This window comes from Suricata suricatta, chromosome 1, assembly GCF_006229205.1.
Source record: "Suricata suricatta isolate VVHF042 chromosome 1, meerkat_22Aug2017_6uvM2_HiC, whole genome shotgun sequence".
Taxonomy (NCBI): Eukaryota; Metazoa; Chordata; class Mammalia; order Carnivora; family Herpestidae; genus Suricata; species Suricata suricatta.
The window spans coordinates 38,613,704-38,635,734 of NC_043700.1; the positions used below are offsets into that span (position 1 = coordinate 38,613,704).

Genomic DNA, 22,031 nt, shown 5'->3' on the forward strand with positions numbered 1-22,031 from the left:
TTGCACTCATAGGTCTCGCAGGAGAACAGGAGAAACCTAACGAAGGACCATGGGGAGGGGAAGAGGGAAAGAGAGTTGGGGAGAGAGAGGGACGCAAAATCTGAGAGACTATTGAATATTGAAAACGATCTGAGGGTTGAAGGGCGAGGCGGTTGGGGGAAAGAGGTGGTGGTAATGGAGGAGGGCACTTGTGGGGAAGAGCACTGGGTGTTATATGGAAACCAATTTGACAATAAACTATTAAAAAACAAATAAATAAATATAAAAAATAAAAGCAACAAGAGAAAACTTAGAGGCCACATAAAAAGGAACCTTTATAAAAGGCAGCTTTCTGAACAGAAAATTTTCAGGCCAGAAGAGAGTGGTATGACACATTTGAAATATTGAAAGAAAAACACTGCCAAATGCCAACCAAGAGTACTATATTTGAAGAAGCTGACCTTCAGAGATGGAGGAGGAATAAAAACATTCTGCGACAAACAAAAGCTAAGGGAATTTGTTACCACTAGACATGGGGCACCTGGGTGGCTCAGTCGGTTAAGCCTCCGACTTTGGCTCAGGTCAGATCTCATGTTTGTGGGTTCGAGCCCTGGGTCAGGCTCTGTGCTGACAGCTAGCTCAGAGCCTGGAGCCTGCTTCCGGTTCTGTGTCTCCTTCTCTCTCTGCCCCTCCCCCTCTATGCTCTGTCTCTCTCTGTATCAAAAAAAAAAAAAAGAAAGAAAGAATTACCACTAGATCTTCCTTATTACCACTAGACCTTCCTTAAAAGAAATGCTAAAGGGATTTATCTAAGTGGTAATAAAATGACAGTAATGAACATCATGAAAACATAGAAGGGAGTATAAAGACTCACTGGAATATTCGATTTATAGTCAGAATTTGATTCTGTAATAGGGTTATGGTTATGATTAATTCACTTACAACTCTAATTTTAAACTTAAATATAGTAAAATAGCATTACTGCAAGAATCTGTCATTAGTTATAAAATGTAAGATATATGCAAATTGTAGCATCGGTAACTTAAAATATGTGAGGGAGGAGAAGGAAAACTATAAAACTTGGGAATTCTACTGAAGTTATTATTTTAAATTAGGGTGTTATAATTTTAAGATATTTTAGGTATACCTCATGGTAACCACAAAGGAAATACCCATTCTAAGTACTTAAAAGAACATTATAAAGTCAGAGCATGCTGATACCACAGACATCAAGATACTCAAAAAGTGATCACAGGATAAGAAGGAACGGTGGATCTACAGAACAATCATAAGACATTTTGTTAAATCTTTTAATTGCAAGTTCTTATCAATAACTACTTTAAAAATAAATGGATTAAACTTCTCTATAAAAAGAGAATACCTAAATGGATTGAAAGAAAAACAAGATCCAACTATATGCTGCTTATAAGAGACTCACTTTAGCTGTTAAGGCATACACAGACTGAGTGCAAAAAGACATTTTAAGGTAATGGTAACCAAAACAAACAAAACAGCACAGATAGCCCTATTTATATCAGACAAAATATACTTTAAAAATGGTAAAAAGAGACCAAACCATTATGTAATAATAAAGAAGATACAACTTGTGAATATTTATGCAACCAACTTTGGATCACCTAAACAGAGTTAAAAGAAGAAGTAATCACTGATAAAATAAAAGTTGACATTAATATCTCATTTGCAGTAATGGGATAGGTCACTCAGAGAATCAATAAGGAAACAGTAGATTTAAGCAACACTATAGACTTAAATGGACATATACAGCAAACAGGCTTATACAGAACATTGTATCCTACAATACCAGAATACATTCTTCTCAAGTGCACATGTAACATTTTCAGGATAGATCATATGTTAGGTCACAAAACAAGTCTTCGCAAAGTCAAGATTGAAATCAAAACAAGTATCTTCTCTGAACACAATGATATGAAACTAGAATAACAAGGAAAATTCACAAATATGTGGAAATTAAACAGCAATCTTTGGAATAACCAATGGATTAAAAATTAAAGGAGAAATTTAAAAAGTATCATGAGACAATGGGAATACACAACATAGGCGGTACAGCAAAGGAATTTCTAGGAGGAGAATTCATAACAACACCTATTCTAAGAAGAGTAAACCCCAGAATTAGTCAAAGTAATATTTAACAAGGGAGCCAAGAATGCTCAATGCAGAAAAGACAGTTTCGTAAATAAATGGTGCTGGGAAAATTGGATAGTCACATGTAAAAGAAGGAATTTTTACACTATTTTATGCCACTCACAAAAACTAAGTTGAAATGTATTAAAAACTTTAATGTAAGACCTGAAACCATGAAACTCCTAGAAGAAACATAGGACTAAAGCTCCTTGACATGGGTCTTGCCAGTAATTTTTCTATTTGACACCTAAAGCATAAGCAACAAAGTAGAAAAATAAGCAGGTGGAACTACATCAAACTAGAAGGCTTCTGCACAGCAGAAGGAACAATCAACAAAGTGAAAGATAACCCACAGACTGGGAAATATTTCAAACAACTTTTATGATTAAAAATTAAGAGCCAAAATATATAAAGGACTCCTACAACTTAGTAGCCAAAGGAATTTAAAAAAAACCACAAAATTTAATTTAAAAATGGACAAAATACCCGTATATGCATTTTTCAGAGAAAATATACAAAAAGCCAACAGGTACATGAAAAGATGCTCAACCTCACTAGTCATTTGGGAAATGCACCTCAGACCACTCTGATACAATTTCATTCATGCCAGGGTGACCATCATAAAAAAGGCACGAAATAAAAATACTGGCAGGAATGAATCCACACTGTTGGTGGGATTGTAAACTGATATAGCTGTTTTGGGAAACAGCATGGAATATTGTTGTAACCCCAGGGCCGGCCGCTCGTCCAGGGCGATAGGCGGTAACTGTTTCATCTGCCCCATCTGCCCCGAGGGACAGGGCAGGGCGGAGAGGAGAATTGTCGCGGGTCCTTTTCCTGAGGGAGGGAGAGAAAAAGGGGGCAGGAGAGGGAGACGCAAAGAGTAAAGACAGAACTCAAGGTTCTCCGATCAGGCCGAAAGAGAGCGTTTATTCAAAGAACTGTTCTTTATACAGTCTTCAGTGGGGGGAAGACAAGGCAAGCTGACCTAGGCAGGCTACAGAGTCAAATGCATATCAAAGAAGCGCCCCGACTTTGCCTCAGCCATCTTGGGGGATGGAGAACTAACACTGAATACGGTTTTGATCTTTTGTGTGCCTTGGCCACTCACGTCTAGCTCAGCAAGACAGTCGCCAAAAGTTATTTTGACCAGGAAATGGCAATCTCCAGCCTCCAGATGTTTACTGGCTCACTCAACTGAGTGATAATCCTTGCCTGAGGCAGACAGAAAACTTGGAGGGCCCCGACAGAATATTCTCAAAGAAATTCAAATTAGAACTATCACATAATCCAGCAATTTCACTGCTGGGAATAATATATCCAAAGGAAATGAAAGCACTAAATTGGAAAGATACCTCCACCCACTATGTTAACTGCAGCACTATTTAGAAGAGCCAATAACCTAAATGTCCATCAATAAGTGAATGGATAAACAAGCTCTGGTATGTGTGGTATATACACACACATTACATATATATGTATATATGTATATATATATGTATATATACACACACAGTATACACACACACACATTAAATATATGCACACACACATACACACACACAATGTCATTATCCCAGATTTAAAAATGAGGAAATCATGCCATTTGTGGCAATATGGTTGGGCCTTGAAGGATACTAAGTGAAATAAGAGAAAAACAGACACTATGTGATATCATTTATATGTTGAATCTTAAGAAAAAAAATCTCAAATTCATAGAAAAAGAGATCCAATTTGTGGTTACCACAGTGTAGGTTAGGGGGTGGTTGAAAGGGAATTAGTGATTGTTGGTCAAAGATAAAAAAAACTTCCAGTTATAAGTAAGTACTAGGGATGCAATGTATTGCATGATGAGTATAGTTAATACTGCTGTACGATATATATAAATAAAAGTTGTTAAAAGCGTAAATCCTGAGAGTTCTTGTAAGAAATTTTTTTTCTTTTCTTTTTTTTTTTTTTCTTTTTGCTTCTTATATATGTATGAGATGTTGGATGCTACCTAAACTTGTTCTGGTAATCATCTCTGGATATATGTAAATCAAGACATTATGCTGTATTTCTTAAAACTTATAAATGATGTATGTCAGTTATATTGCAGTAAAACATGGGGAAAATAGTAAAGGAGAAATGCAAATCCATTCTCACACAAGTATTGAGCGCATTTGCTAGTAGACCTGAATTATAAGAATGGTTGAAAGAAGTTCTTAATAGAGAGGGAAAATGATATAGATCGGAATTTCAGATCATAAAGAAAGGAAGTGCATCATAAAAAGAAAATGTGAACATAAACTAAAAAACATGTATTTGTAATTAATGTATCTAATTAATAAGTTTGTTCAAAATAATAAGAACAATTACTTGATTATGTATTCATGCATATATATGTATTTATACATATTCTTATAGATAAGTCATATGAATGATAATGATGCAAGGAACAGGAGGCTGAAATTTGGTGGTTCTGTTATTATAAAGTACTTCTACTACTTGTGAAGGGTTGTTTGTGGATTTGGATCAGTTGTATATATATTGCAAACTTTAGGGCAACTACTATAAATCATTAAAAAAATAGCAGACATACTAAGAAAATAGAATCATATAAACTGCTCAATTAAAACCACCAAAAGTCAGGAAAAAGAGGGGGAAGACAAAAATAGAAATTAATAACAAGGGCAATGAATAGAAAACAGTAACAAGTATGTTAACTATTAATCTAACTATGTCAATAAATATTAATGGCCTATAAATGTCAGATTTTCAAATTGTCAAATGTTCTTTTCCACAGAGATATAAAATAGAGAATGGCAAAATAATAGAGAAAATCATTGAAACCAAGAGTACTTTGAAAAGTTCACTAGGGGCACCTGGGTGCCTCAGGTTGGTTGAGCATCCACCTTTAGCTCAGGTCATGATCCCACAGTTCATGAATTTGAGCCTCACATCCGGCACTGCTGTCAGCACAGAACCTGCTTTGGATCATCTGTCTCCACCTCTCTCTGCCCTCTCCCCCTCTCATGCTCTATCTCTCTCAGAAAATTCAAAAATAATTTAAAATTTCAATAAATTGATAAATCTTTAGCTAGCTTAAGGGAAAAGAAGACTCAATTAAAATCAGAAATGAAAGGGGATGTAAGTACTTATTTGACTGAAATAAAATGGTTTATAAAAAAACTACTGTGAAAAATTGTACACCAACAAATTGACTAACCGTATGACACATGAACAATTTCTAGAAACCTATAACCTACCAAGGCTGAATCATAAAGAAATACAAAGTCTGACAGACCGATGGGAGGTTGAATCAGTAATAATAAACCTCCCAACAAAGAAAAGCCCAGGACTATATAGCCTTACCGAAGAATTTTATCAAAACTTTTAGAAGAAATTAGACCAGTCATCCTAAGACTTTTCCAGAAAACTGAAGTAGAGGAAACATTTCCAAGCTATTTCTGAAGCAAATATTACACTGATACCAAAGCCAATCAAAGATACTCAAGAAAATTACAAAATAATATCCCTGAAAAAATCCTCCATGAAATTTTCAATTGATGCAGAAAACACACTGGACAAAATACAAACTATTTCAGAATACAAGCACTCAACGAATCAGGGACAGGAGAAAACTACCTCAGCATTTATATATGAAAATTTTAGAGCTAACATCATACTCAATGGTGAAAGACTGAAAGCTTTTCCTTTACATTGGAAGATAAAAAGGATACTTTCACCACTTCTTTTCACTGTAATACTAGAAGTCATCATAAGAGTGTTATGGACCGAATTGTGTCTCCTTTATATTTGTATGTTGAAGCCTTAATCCTTAATGTGACTTTATTTGGAAATAGAGCCTTTAAAGAGGTTACTCAGCTTAAATGAAGTAATAAATGTGGGTCCTAATCCAATATGACTAGTATCATTATAAGAGTCAGCAGAGTTGCCTCACACAGAGAAAAGGCCATGTTGAGGACACTAATAAAGCCACCTTCTGCAAACCATGGAGAGAGTCCTGCCAGCACTTCGACCTTGAATTTTAACCCTCCAGAACTGTGAGAGAATAAATTTTTATTGATCAAGCCACCTGGTTTGTGACATTTTGATGACAGCTGTGGCTGACTAACACACCGAGCAATTAGGCAAGAATAATAAAAGGCATCCACTGTAGAAAAGAAGAAGTAAAATAATCTCTGTTCACTGATGACATGATCTTGTATATAAAAATTTCTGAAGATTACACACACACAAAAACTGTTACTAAAGCTTCAAAACACATAATCAACACACAAATACCAGTTGGATTTGTATATGCTAACGAACAATGTAAAAAAGAGAAAACATCTCCATTTTAATAGCATCAAAAGAAAATAAAATACTTAGGATTGAATTTTAAGCAAGAAGATGAAAGACTTGTACAATGAACATATCCACCCCTGAGGCACACAGAAAGTTCTATTTAATTTTTGAGGAATTACCTGCTATATAGTTTTCTAAAGCAGCTTGAATAGTGAAAATGTTTCAGGACCGAAAATGACAATTGAAATAACAAAAACACAAATAAATGGAAGAACATCTTGTGTTCATGCGTTGGAAGACTTAAACTATTGTTAAGGCATCAGTTCTGCCTATAACAACCTACAGATTCAATGCAGTTTGAGCACATTCCTAAATGACACTTCTTTTCTTGTTCTTGCAAATTCTAAAATTCATAGGGAATCTGAAGGAACCCCAGATAGCCAAAACAATCTTGAAAAAAATAAAGTTGGAACCCTTACACTTCATGGTTTCTAAACTTACCTACTAAGCCATGGTACTTAAAACAGTGCATACAGTAATCAAAACTGACATAAAGACAGATATATAGACCAATGAAACAGAATAGAGAGCCAGAAATAAACACTCCCATATGTGGTCAAATGGTTTTCAACAAGTTACTATATCTATTCAGGGAAGAAAGGACACCGTCTTCAACAACTGGCAAATGGAAGACTGAACTTACACATGAGAAAAAAATGAAGTTGAAACTTATACACCATATACACTATACACAGAAATTATCTTAAAATGATTCAAAAGTTCTAAATGTTATGGCTAAAATAGAAAACTCTTAGAAAAAAACATAAGGGGAAATACTTGATGACACTGAATGTGGTAGTGATTTTTTTGGCTATAACACCAAAAATACAGGCAACAAAAGAAATGTTAGCGAGGTTTCATCAAAATTTTAAAATTTTGTATATCAGTGGACATTATCAACAGAGTAAAAAGGCAAACCATGGAATGGGACAAAATATCTGCAAGTCACATATTTGATAAAAGATTAACATCCATAATATATAAAGGTTGACACTTTAAAAATTAACAAACAAATAAAAAACATATAACAACAACAACAACAAAAACCCTGATTACATAATGAACAAAAGACTTGAATAGATAATTCTCCAAAGAAGATGTGCAAATGGTCCATAAGTACATGAAAAGATGCTCAAATATCACTGATCATTAAGGAAATAAAAATCAAAATCTCAATTAGACAACCCTTGTACCCATTAGGATGCCTGTTATCAAATCAACAGAAAATAAGTGTTGGCAAGCATGCGGAGTAAAGGAACTCTGTACCATCTGAAAGAATGTAAAATGGCATGGCCACAGCGGCAGGCAATTCCTCAAAAAGTTTAAAGAATTACCATATGTTCTAGCATTTGTACTTCTGAGAATATCTCCAAAGGAACTTGAAAACAAGGATTCCAGATATTTTTACACCCATGTTCATAGCAACATTATTCACAGTAGCCAGAGTGTGGAAGCAACCTAGTGTTCCTTGATGGATGAATGCTTAAACAAAATGGGTGAACACACACACATATACATACACAATGGAATATTGCCTTAAAAAGGAATAAAATTCTGAAACATGGATGAGCCTTTAGGACACTATGCTGAATGAAATAAGACAGTCACAAAAAGACAAACACTGTATTATTTCATTTAAATGAGGTGTACCTAGAGTTAGTGAAATTCATACAGACAGAAAATGGAATGGTGGTTGCTAGTGGCTGGAGGAGGAGTAAATGAGAAGCAGTTACGTAACCGGTGTAAAGCTGCAGTTTGAGATGATTAAAATTCCGGAGATGGATGGTAATTTTGGCTTCACAACAATGTGAATGTACTTAATGCCACTGGAACTGCACCATTATAAAAGAGTAAATTGCACATATAAATGTAAATTCTGGAAGTACCCTCTTCAATTTTCGGCCTGGGGAACTTATCTTTATTGTCCATCTCCAATATCATATTTTTAGTACAACTGAATAATATTTCAATTTTGGTATGGAAGGTGTTTTTGTTTTCTATTCTTCAGTTATTTCTCACCCCCTACTGCCACACAGGCACACACAAGCACCACCAATTTATATTTGATTTCACTATTTGATTTCCACATAGCTGAGGCCCTTTGAGTTAATGTATTTTGAGTTTGGTTCTAGCTTAATTACTTTGTTAAAACAGAAACTCCACTATGATGAGACTTATCAGAATTTTTTTAACATTCATTTTTGAGAGACAAAGAGAGATAGAGTGTGAGCCAGGGAGGAGCAGAGAGAGAGGGAGACACAGAATCTGAAGCAGGCTCCAGGCTCTGAGCTGTCAGCGCCTGTCAGCACCTGATGTCGTGACCTGAGCCAAAGTCAGGTGTTTACCTGACTGAGCCACGCGGGTGTCCCTAGAATAAGGCATTTTAAAATCTGCTCAGTGTCTGGGTCAATGTAATGTTATTCAGATTTTATAAATTTTAGGAAGCACTTGTTTTCCATTCTTTGTGGAATTCCTTTGAAATATAAGACCTTAGTGGATTTGTATGATTTCTTGTCTGATTTTTTTTATTTCACAGTGAATTACCTGTATTGAGTAGGTGAAATGTAGGAAATTCATGATTTATAATTGCCTTTTAGAAAGAACAGAGAAGTAGAAAGGTTATCTGCTCAGCGGTAGAGTTTTTGTCATTCTTGAATTGAACTACAAGTAGTTAATGGACCTAGACATCCTGTGAGTTATATACTTGATTACTGAGAGAATAGATTAGTATGAAGATTGTTGGGGAAAGTTTTGTAGGTTGTAAGGAAGCTTTGAGATGCCTGGAAGCTAAGTAGAAAATACCCCACTATGATTGTTTTTTTAAATGTACAAAATACTCGGGTATGAATCATGCTTCTCACAATCAACACAGAGAGCCCTGTTGTGTTTCCTCCTTTTTACTTTAACAAAGTACCATCATCTTGAAAATTTCTTAGTCACTCAGTGTACACAGAAAAGTCACAATTAGGTGAGCTGTTTTCTATAGAAATGAGCTAACTTTATTTATAGAGTAATTTTTATCAAAATACTAATTTATATCTTCACGTGTATACAGTGGGAATAATCTTCCTTATGGGGAAGCACTGGCACGTAGGATAGATATCTATAAAAACAATAAAATTCAATTATGATGCAGTCAGGAATTCAGGTGTAAAGTAATTGGTTCCTATTCTGTGCCAATCCTGTATCTCAAGTGGAGCTCTGGCACAGGTTTTTCAGGGGATGAAGGAGACATGCGATGAAGGGCAGGAATAATAGAGAAGGAGGGCATACTATACTGCAGGGGTGGAGGTATGGCTGTCAAAAAAGATCTTCACTTTATCTGGTATCACTTGCATCCTGGAAGTCCCAGACAGCCAGCACAGAGCCATGCATATTTAAGCCCTTCCTCCACCCCCCCAAAAAAATGCCACCACCAGATAGAGCATGTCTACATCTCAGACTACAGTAGATATTTACTCTCAGAGCTTGACAAGGTCATTTCATTAATTTTCAAAATATCAAAAAATACTTGCTTTGCAGAATTGACATTTTTAACCCTCACTAATATTCAGAGTTTTACTGAGTTGTACTCTGTTGAACATTTGTTATTGTTGTCTTATTTTTTTAATACTCAGATATCCTAGAATATACAAGCTGCTCTAACAACAGCACTGTCTAAAAGAAATGTAGTGCATACTACATAATGTAATTTAAAAAATTTTAGTAGCATATTATAAAAGCAAAAAGAAATCAGTGAAATTAATTTTGTAATGTATTTTTAAAAATTATTCAGTATATCCAGAATATTATCATTTCCATACGTAATCAGTAAAAAACTACTGAAACATTTCTTCCCCTTTTTTGTACTAAGTCTTTCGAAATCTGGTGTATATTTTTTCACTTACTGCACATCTCAATTTGGATTATCCACTTTTCAAATTCAAGTGGCTACCATATTAAACACTGTAACTCTACAAGCTTCTTTTGGTTGATGTTTATATGAAGAGAAATTATAATTGTATCCCCAAAACTCAGTACAGCATTTTCAACAATGCAACATGTGTGGAAAGTCTGAAATGACATTACAAGATATTAATGTAGTCATTTTGAAAAGTATGCCCAGGTGTCATTAAATAATTTTCTTGAACTAGAATGTTACTCATGCAAAACGAGGTAGGAAACATAAAATGCATTTATTTGTTTAAAAACAAATATTTGGGGATATGGAAGCAATACTTTAAGAACCTCATATCCTATATGAGTGATTATTATTTATATATAGGCATTTTTAATGTGCCTTAAGCACTTCTTAAGAAACTGAGATTGACATGTAATACACTGTATTAATTTTTTTCCCTTTCAAGTACCATTTGGCATTTATTGACCAAACATTGATTTCCAGAAATGAATTTTTTGCAGTAAGTGGGACATGTTTTTGATGCTAACTCTTTTAAGTACAATGCTTTTGAAATTGTGTATGTGTGTTGACTGAAACTAAAGGGTTTTCCATAGTGCTTCAGGATTTTAAAACAATTTTATTCTACATTCATTTTAAAAAGTATTTTAAACTTTCAGCTTAAAATACAAAATGCAGGAGCACCTGGGTGGCTCAGCTGGCTAAACATCTGGCTTCAGCTCAGGTCATGACCTCACGGTTCTGGATTCGAGGCCCACGTCAGCTCTGTGCTGACAGCTAGCTCAGAGCTTGGAGCCTGCTTCATATTCTGTGTCTCCCTCTCTCTCTGACCCTCCCTTGCTTGTGCTGTCTCTCTCTGTCTCTCAAAAATAAATTTTAAAAAAACATTAAAAAAATTTTTTATATAAAATGCATTACATGTTTTGAAATGTTTATACATTAATATATTAGCATATTATTGCTTTTATAAATCTCAATAATCTCCTTCTGTCTCACTTGCAGAAGTAGGCAACTTAAAAACTTTTATCATCTATAGTCAGTTTTTTGTATGAATGAAAATTTTTACAAAATTGTATAGCCATCCAAAGTACAAAATTAAACAGGATGCTGAGGCTGACTACATTGTGATATATAGTCCAAGTTTTATATATATACTGTGTGTTTATAAAAAACCATTCCACCATTCTAGTTGATATACTATATAACAAATATTATACATTAAATTTTATAAAGCAGAATTATGCTTTATCAATTTTATACTCAGATTTTGTTTAGTTTACTCCCTGCAAAATATTAAACTGTTTAAAAAAACAAGCTTGGTAACAATGTATGTAGTAGTAATTTCTTATAGCTCTTCATTTTGAAAACACTCAGCATAATTCCCAGGATAATCTCTTTTTTTCTATTCATTGCTCAAAACCCTGCAAAATTAGTAAATCACCGAATATTGAGAGTAGCTTTATGAATAAATTTTGAGGTCAAACAGTTATATTAACTCCTAATCTATATCCCATTTTTCTCCTTCAGAATGAAAAAATAGTACTTTGAATAGAAGAAGAAAAACTGCAAAATTTACTATTATTTTTGTCTTGGACTTACTAATTTTGAAGCAGTCACAATTGTTTTAGAAATAGCCATGTGCAGAGCACCTGGGTGGGTCAGTTGATTAAGCCTCCAACTTCAGCTCCCATCATGATCTCGCAGTTCATGAGTTCAAGTCCTGTGTCACGCTCTATGCAGACAGCTCAGAGCCTGGACCCTGCTTCAGATTGTGTCTTCCTCTTTCTCTCTCTGCCCCTCGCCACTCATGCTCTGTCTCTATCTCTCAGAAATGAATAAATGTTAAAAAAAAAAAAAAAGTAAAAAAGGGGTGCCTAGGTGTCTTAGTCAGTTAAGCGCCTGACTTTCGCTCAGGTCATAATCTCTCTGTTCATGAGTTCAAGCCCTGCATCAGGCTCTGTGCTGACAGCTCAGAGCCTGGAGCCTGCTCCAGGTTGGATTCTGTGTCTCCCTCTCTCTCTGCCCCTTCTCCACTCATGCACACTTGCTCACTCGCTCTCTCTCTCTCTCTCTCTCTCTCAAAAATAAACATTAAAAAAACATTAAAAAAAATAATAAAATAACATAGACATGTGTATCATGTGCTCTCTTTTAGGAATGTGGCTGATACACATTAAAAATAAATTTAATATAATTAAACTATCATAATTTATATTTCTGATGATTAAATAATGTAACATAGAATAGTATAGTGAAAAAATAAGTCTAATATTTGTAAGTACTTTGTATACAGGTGAAATTAGAAAGGAGATTTAACTGTTTCCGGTAAATGGATTTTGGCTTGCACATACCAAAATTTGCTTTGTATACTCAATTGCACAAACATAAAAAAATATGTAAGACTCTACATAGAATAGAGTGATTTTAAACATGCAGTATTTGAATTTGAAACTGCAGTTCTTTATTTTTTAATGCAAGGGATTTTTTTTTGTTTTTCAAATGAATACAAGTGTATGTCTTAACAGTATTAAGTCTTCATAGTGACAATAGAATAACCTATTTGAATACGAGGAATCTTCTTTCTGGACTGATTCCAAACTATGAAAGGTCTATAACACTACCTTTTGATATTATTATAGTGATGCTGTTTATAAACACAAATAATTTTTATTATGAAAATAAGACATAGAAAGTAGAAATAACCCAGATAACTTTTAGAAAAGAAATAAAAAATACCTTTTTAAAAATATTTTTAGTTTATTTATTTTCTGAGAGTGAGAGAAAGAGTAGGGGATGGGCAGAGACAGAAGAAGAGAGAGAATCCCAAGCATACTCCCCACTGTCAGCAGAGAACTCAATGTGGGTCTCAAACTCATGAACCATGAGGACATGACCTGAGCCAAAATCAAGACTCAGCTGCTTAACTGACTGAGCCACCCAGATGACCCCCCAGAATATCTTGAGATAAATGAAAATGGAAATACAACATACCAAACCTATGGGATCCATGAAAAGCAATTCTAAGAGTGAAGTTTATAGTAATAAATGCCTCCATAAAGTAAAAGGTAAGATCTCAAATAAACAACCTTATTTTATACCTCAGATTAGACAAAGAACAAACTAAACCCTAAGTTAGAAGGGAAGAAAAAGAAATAACTAAAGTCAGAGTGGAACAGAGTCTAAAAAGGATAATAGAAAAGATCAATGAAACAAAGAGCTCAATTCAAAAATTTAAACAAAATAGACATAAGAAGAGGACTCAAATATAGAAAATTAGAAATGAAATAGACATTACAACTGATACCACATAAAAGATTTTTATGCCAACAAATTAGAGTAAAAAAATCCCTAGAAATAAGCACCCTGCCATGACTAAATCATGAAAAAAAAAGCAGAAACAAACAAACAAAAAAAGAAGCAGAAAAAACAACAGACCGATTACTATTAAGGAGATCGAATCAGCAAGCAAATACTTCCCAAAAAATAAAAGTCCAAGACCTGATGTTTTCACTGATAAATTCTACCAAACATCAATGAATTAATGTCAATCCTTCTAATACTATTCTAAAAAGTAAACAGGAGTGAAAACTTTTTAAATTATTTTACAAAGCCAGCATTGCCCTGATACAAAAGCCAGACAAGGATACAGACCAAAAAAAAAAAAAAAGTCCAGTTCCCAAATTTATTCTAGAGATGCAAGGATGGTTGAACATGTACAAATCAATAAATGTGATATACTTCATGATCAAAATGAAGCCTAAAAACTATATTTTTGTTTCAGTAAACTCAGAAAAAGCATTTGATAATATTTAACATCTTTTTAAGGTAACAAACTAGGTAGAAAGAGGTTGTACCTCAACATAGTATAGGCTGTATGTGACAACTGCATATCTTATATCCTAGTCAACAGTGAAATGCTAAAATCAGTTCCACTAACTTAAGGAGCAATACCCAAGGATGCCCACTCTCAACAATTTATTCAGCATAGTACTGCAAGTCTTAACCAGAGGAGTTAATCAAAAAACCAATTTGACAATAAACTATTTTAAAGAAAAAGAAAGACACACAAATCAAAAAGGAAGAAGTGGGGCACCTGCGTGACTCAGTTGGTTAAGCTTCTGACTTCAGCTTAGGTCAAGATCTCAAGGTTTCTGAGTTCAAGCCCCACATAAGGTTCTCTCCTCTCAGCACAGAGTCTGCTTTGGATCCTCTGTCTTCCTTTCTCTCTGCCCTTCTTCTGCTCATTCTGTCTCTAAAAAATATATAAGCTTTTTAAAAAATCTTTTAAAAAATTAAGAAGTAAAATTATCTCTGCCAATGACATATTAAAACTAGAAAACCCTGTAGACTTCAACAGAATCACTATTAGATTTAATAAAGAACTCAGTAAAGTTGCACAATGTGTATAATATCAAAATACAAAAATCATTTATGTTAATATTTTATTCATTTTTTGAGAGAGAGACAGAGTGTGGTTTGGTAAGGGGCAGGGAGAGACAGAGACAGAATCTGAAGCAGCTTCCTGGCTTTGAGCTGTCAGCACAGAACCAGACAAAGGACTCAAACTCACAGACTATGAGAGTTTGAGCCAAAGTCAGACGCTTAACTGACTTAATCACCCACGTGCCCCAGGAATAAATTTAATGAAGGAAGTGAAAGGCTGTACACTGAAAACTATAAGGCACTGATCAAAGAAATTGAAGAGGGCACAAAGAATGGGAAAAGCATTGCCATAATTATATTGCTGAAGTGTCTGTCCTATCCAAAGCAATCTATAGATTCAGTGCAATCCCTATCAAAAATTACATACCACTTTTTCACAGAAATAGAACAATCCTAAAATTTACCTGGAAACACAAAAGATGTCAAATAGTCAAACTTCTTTAAATCTTTATTTAAATTTTATTTTATTTATTATATACTCTTTACTTTATACACTAACCCCCATCCCCTATTTCACCTATAAACTTACCCACCCTCTCTCTGGTAACCATCAGTTTGTTTGCTATTGTTGAGAATCTGTTCTTTGGTTTTCTCTTTTTATTTTTTCTTTAATAATTTGTTTTGTGTCTTAAATTCCACACATCTCATAAGGTCATTTGTCTTTCTCTAACTGACCTATTTAGATTAGCATTATACTCTCTACCTCCAACCATGTTGTTGCAAATGGCAAGATTTCATTCATTTTTATGGCTGAGAATATTCCAGTGTGAGCATGAATGCACATGTGTGTGTGTGTGTATTACTTTCCTTTCCATTTTGCTGATTATTTCCTGTACTGTGCAGATGTTTTTCATTTTGATGTATTTCTAATAGCCTATTTTTATTTTTGTTTCCCTGGCCTTAGGAGACATATGTAAAAAAATATTGCTATAGCTGATGTCAGAAAGTTATTGCCTGTGTCCTCTTACTTGATTTTTATGGTTAGGGCTCATGCATTTAGGCCTTTAATCCATTTTGAGTGTAGTTTTCTGTATGGTGAAAGAAAGTGGTCCAGTTTCATTCTTTTGAAAGTAAGTATCCGGTTTTCCTAACACGGCTTGTTGAAGAGACTATCTTCAGTCCACAAAACTGAAAGACAACCTACAGAATAGGAGAAGATATTTGCAAATGACATAACTGATAAAGGACTAGTATCCAACATATATAAAGAATTTATTAAACTCAAAACCCAAGAAGCAAATAATCCAATTAAAAAATGGGCAGAAGACATGGACATTTTCACAAAGAAGACATACAGATGGGCAACGAACACATGAAAATATGCTCAACTACACTCATCATCAGGGAAATGCAACTCAAAACTATAATGAGATAATAACCTCTACCTGTCAGAATAGCTAAAATTAACAACACAAGAAACAAGAGGCATTGGCAAGGATGCAGAGAAGGGGGAAGCATCTCACACTGTTCGTAGCAAATTGGTATAGCCACTGTAGAAAACAGTATGCAGATTCTTCAAAACTTTTTAAATGGAACTATCCTGGAGCACTTGGGTGGCTCAGTCAGTTGAGCGCCAACTTCAGCTCAGGTATTGATCTTGCAACCCATGAGTTTGAGCCCCAACATTGAGCTCTGTGCTGATAGCTCAAAGCCTGGAGCCTTTTTCAGATTCTGTATCTCCATCTCTCTCTGCCCCTTCCCACTTATTCTCTCGCTCTTTCTCTCGCTCTCCAAAATAAAATAAACATTAAAAAAATAGAACTACCCTAAGATTCAGGAATTGTACTACTAGGTATTTACCCAAACAATACGAAAATGCTAATTGGAAGAGATACTTGCACCTTGATTTTTATGGCATTGCATTAAATCTGCACATTGTTTTAAAAATTTTGTTCTTTCGATCCATGAGCATGGAATGCCTTTCCATTTCTTTGCATTGTCTTGAACTTCTTTTGTCAGTATTTTTGTGTGTTTTTCATTTTTTTTTGTTTAGTCTGAGAGAGAGAGAATGTGCAGGAGGGCAAAGAGAGAGAGAAAATCCCAAGCATAGTCTGCACTGTCAGTTAGAAGCCCAGTGAAGGGCTCAAACTTCATGAACCATAAAATCATGACCTGAGCCAAAATCAACAGTCACCTTTAACCAGCTTACCCACCCTAGCACCCCTTTTGATCAGTGTTTTATGGTTTTCAGAGTACAGGTCTTTCACCTCTTTAGTTATGTTTATTGCTAGTTATCTTACTGTTAAATAGAATTCTTTTCTTAATATCTCTTCTGCTGCTTCATGACAGTATAGGAATTCAAATGATTTTGTATCCTGCAACTTTATTGAATTCATTTATTAGTTCTAGTAGTTGTTTGGTGAAGTCTTTAGGGTTTCTGTATATAGTATCATGTTATATGCAAATAGTAAAAGTTTGAATTCTTCCTTACCAATTTGGATGCCTTTTATTTCTTTATATTGTTTAATTTCTGTGGCTAAGGTTTCCCGTACCGTGTTGAATAACAGTGGGGAAAGTGGACATCCTTGTTTTGTTCCTCACCTGACCAGAAAAGCTCTCCATTTTTTTCCCCATTATGTATGATTTTGGCTGTGGGTTTTCATATGAGGCCTTTATTATACTGAGATATGTTAGCTCTATACAGACTTTGCAGAGGATTTTTATCATGAATGGAAGTTATATTCATAGAAAGTTTTTTCTGTATCTATTGAAATGTTTTTTATCCTTTCTCTTATTGCTGTGATGTATCCTGTTGACTGTTTTGCAAATATTGAACCACACTTGTATGCTCAGAATAAATCCTGCTTGATCATGATGCATGATTTTTCAAAATATATTGTTGGCTTTACTTGTCTAATGTTTTGTTGAGAAGTTTACATCTATATTCATGAGAGATGCCTATAGTTCTCTTTTTTGTGTTATCTGACCACAGCAATCTTCAGAATGAACAAAGCTAGAGACATTATAATTCCTGATTTCAAACTATATTACAAATCTATTGTAATCAATAGTTTGATATTGACATAAAAAATCAATGACACACATATCAATGGAATCGAATAGAGAGCCTAGAAATAAACTCTTAGAATTTGTTCAATTAATTTTTGACAGGACAGCAAAGATGTACAGTAGGGAAAAGATTACCCCTACAATAAATGGTTTTTAGGAAAACTGGATACCCCAGGGAAAAGAATGAAATTTGACCTCTGTCTTCTACTTTACACAAAAATCAACTCAAAATGGATAAAATCTTTGAACATAAGACCTGAAACCATAAAACTCCTAGAAGAAAACCTAAAGAGTGTGCTCCTTGACATTGGTCTTGATAGTGAATTTTTAGATTTAGAAACAAGAGCAAAATTAAGTGAGACCACCTCAAACTAAATAATTCCACACAACAAAGGAAACCATTAACAATATAAAAAGGCAACCTACTAAAATGGGAAAAGATACTTACACTGTTGGTGGAATGTTAACCTGTACAGCTTCCATGGCAAACAGTATGGAGGTTCCTTAACGAATTAAAAATAGAACTACCAATAATCCCACTTCTGAATATATAGCCAAAGAACACAAAATAATAATCTGAAACAATTACCTGTACTCTCATATTTATAGCAGAATTGTTTATAATATCCACAGTATGCGGAAAACTTAAATGCCTATTTATAAGTGTATGGATAGAACTATATATACACAATGGAATATTATGCAACCTTATTAAAGAGTGAAAGCTTGTCATAGACAGCAAACATGAATGAATCTGGAAGCCATTATGCTAACTGACGTAAGACAGAGAAAGACAAATACTACATGGTATTCCTTGTGGTATTGTTATATGTGAAATTTAAAAAACATTTTTTAACATTTTTTTCATTTTTGAGAGAGAGTGTAAGTAGGGGAGGGACAGATAGAGAGAGGGAGATCCAGACTCTGAAGCCGGTTGTAGGCTCTGAGCTGTCAGCACAGAGCCCAATGCAGGGCTCGAACCCATGAGCAGTGAGATCATGACCTGAGCTGAAGTCAGATGCTTAAACGACTGAGTCACCCAGACGCTCCTGTAATATGTGGAATTTTAAAAGAAAGTTGAATTCACAACAATGAAGAACATAAGCCACTTTCAGGAGTTGAGTTGTGAGGGAAGTAGGGAACAGGTGATAAAAGGATATAAACTTCCAGGTATAAGATGGATACAATCTAAGGAAGTAATGTATACCATGTTGAGTACAGTTGATAACAGTGCATTGAATAATTGAAATTTTCTGAGAATAGAATTTATCTTCACACACAAAATATATGTATATATATAAATATGTGAGGTGATGAGTGTGTTAACTCCATCACCTCACATATTTATATATATACATGTATATTAAATCCTCATACAGTATACTTTAACTGTCTCACATTAAGTAGTCAGCTACACTCAAAAAAATTTTTAATAAAGCAACATAGAAGAGGAAATCTGATCCATACAATAATTAATTATAATTTTCAAGTGTTTTCGCATTATTCAGAAGATAATTTTTTGAAAATGAATAGTGACCATTAATTTAAAATAAACTAATAAATAATTAAATTTCTTACATGCATAAATCATGAGGGAGGGAGAGGAGGATGGCAGCAGAGTAGGAGGACCCTAGGCTCATGTTGCCCTAGGAATACAACTAGATAACTATCCAATCATCCTAAATAACCCAGAAATTGACATGAAGACAGACAACAAACTCCACAACTTAAGGGAGAGAAGAATCCCCATCAAAGAAGGTAGGAAGTACGGAGATGTGGTTTAGCGGAGAAACTGATTCCAGGTGCTACAGAGGGGAGAGAGTTGTGGTCACAGAGAAGGATGAGAGAGAGGAGCAACAGGGAACACACAAAAGAACATTTCCTCAAAGCCATTGACTTGGAAAACAAGATAGACTGGATAGCATGAGAAATTGCCTAGAACTTGTATTTTTTTTAATGTTTATTTTTAAGAGAGAGTGAGCAAGATAGGAGAGGCAGAGAGAGAGAGAGGGAGACAGAGAACCTGAAGCAGGCTTTGCACTGTCAGAATAGAGCCTGATGCAGGGCTCCAACCCATGACCCTTGAGAACATGACCTGAGCCAAGTCAGATACTTAACCAACTAAGCCTGCCAGGTGACCCAAGAGCCTGGATTTTTAAAGGTCATGGGGCTTGGCTGGGATATAGCCCAGAGGGCACTGTGCTGCTCTGGAGAGAAGGCAGAAAAACCTACCAAACGGGTAGCAGCATGGAAACAGCAATCTGAAAAATGCCTGGGGCACCCAAGAGGGAGATTATTCACTCTTCTTGGGACATGTTCCTGACGGGGGCAGCATTCACAGAGATACCTCTTCAGGAACAAAGGAACTGGCCAGTGCCGTTTCCATCCCTGGCCACACAGCAAAAACACAGCAACTTACAGGAAGTAGCATATTGCCTACAATGGCTGCCTAACTTGCATATACCAGGCCCCAACTCCATACATTGTGGTGGGACTGCCCTTATCAGGTAAGCTTGCCTCATTCCCAGCATGGTGGGCCCCAACCCCAAAGGACCAGCAGAAACCACTGCCCATACCATGTCTACTGACCAGAGGGTTCTGGTGGAGCTTGTGTCAGGTCAGGTCTCATTTCACAAGCGAACCAGTACAAATCTACATAAAACTTGACACATTCAGGCCAGGGAACAAACACTGCTCATAGAAGGCAGGGAGAGCCTCTGCAGATGACCAACCTGAAAGATACAGTAGCCAAAACACAATAGCAAAGCAGAGACAGCACACACCAGAAAAAAAATCCCTGAATCGCCAGGGCCTGGACACTACATATTCTCTTCTAAAAGACCCATTGTTTTCAGGAGGAGGATACATAACTAGCTCTTCTAGCACAGAAGAAAAGGAAAAACTTAGATAAAATGTCAAGATAGAAGAATTTATACCAAATGAAAGAACAAATTACATCCACAGCCAGATATTTAAGAAAAAGATATGAGTAACATTCATGATGGAGAATTTAAAGCAACAAATATAAGGATAGTCACTGAGCTTGAGCTAAATATCGGAAAACATTCAGGACACTTATACCACAGAAATAAGAAAGTTAAAACAGAACCATTCAGAGATAAGAGTGCAATAAATGGCATTAGAAACATGCTTGATGCAATGAACAGCAGGCTGTAAGTAGTAGAGGAACAATGACTTAGAAGACAAAATAATTGAAAGAAATGAAGCTGAATAAAAGAAGAATTATGCAACATGAGAATGGACTTTGGAAACTGAGTGGTTCCATCAACATTCATATTATAGGAGTGACAAAAGAATAAGACAGAAAAGAGAGCAGAAAATTTATTTGAGGAGAGAATAGATGAAAACATCCCAAATTGAGGGAAGGAAAAAGACATCCAGATCCAGGAGACACAGAGAACTCCCATTAAAAGCAGCAAAAGCAGGCCAACACCAAGTTATATTGCAATTAAATTTACAAAATATAGTGATAAAATTTTCTTAAAGCAGCAAGGAAAAAGATTATTTTACAATAATCAAATAGCAATGGAGAAAGAAACCACATTTTTTAATTTGATCACCAAATATACACCTTTGGTAATTGTTAATTTTGTGGTTTATTTTAAATATATTTTCGTGGTGGTTATTTTGAAGTTTAATTAAAAATCTTTAATAACGAATGTTTAATAAGCAGTAAAAACAAAGGTGATCCAGGAAATTGAAACTGGTGAACTAAGAAATTTCTTAATTCGGTGTTGTGTTTTTCAGCATTATATCAGTTTATTAGCTTTCATCTTCTTTTCACTCTTTATCAGTTGAATGTAACCATCCATTATCTGCCTCCTTTGTACTAAATGTACATTATAAGATTTGCCCTGCTTGAAGAAACAGAGATTCACAAAAGACTGAACAATTGGTTTTCTCGGTGGTGCCCCTTACTTTTATGGCAGTTGAGAAAATAGTAGCTAGAAGATGCCAAAGTATTAAATGACACCACCATCCTACCACATTGATAGCTTTGCTGGGGGTTTCAGTATAAGAGATCAACCTGGTTATTTGGTGGATATGGTTCAATATTATTCATTGTACTTAATCTATAATTATTCATTATATTCTATGTACTTGGTGATGTGCTAAAACATGTAAAAATCAAAATCTTGATTTCTGAAAGAATCCTCTTTTGAAAGAA

At 35.0% G+C, this 22,031-nt stretch overlaps 1 protein-coding gene across 3 annotated transcripts in view; it reads left to right on the forward strand.

Moving 5' to 3' along the window:
- Window positions 1-22,031, forward strand: part of PSD3 (pleckstrin and Sec7 domain containing 3) — a 442,746-nt gene that overhangs the window by 236,039 nt on the left and 184,676 nt on the right. The window lies entirely within an intron of this gene.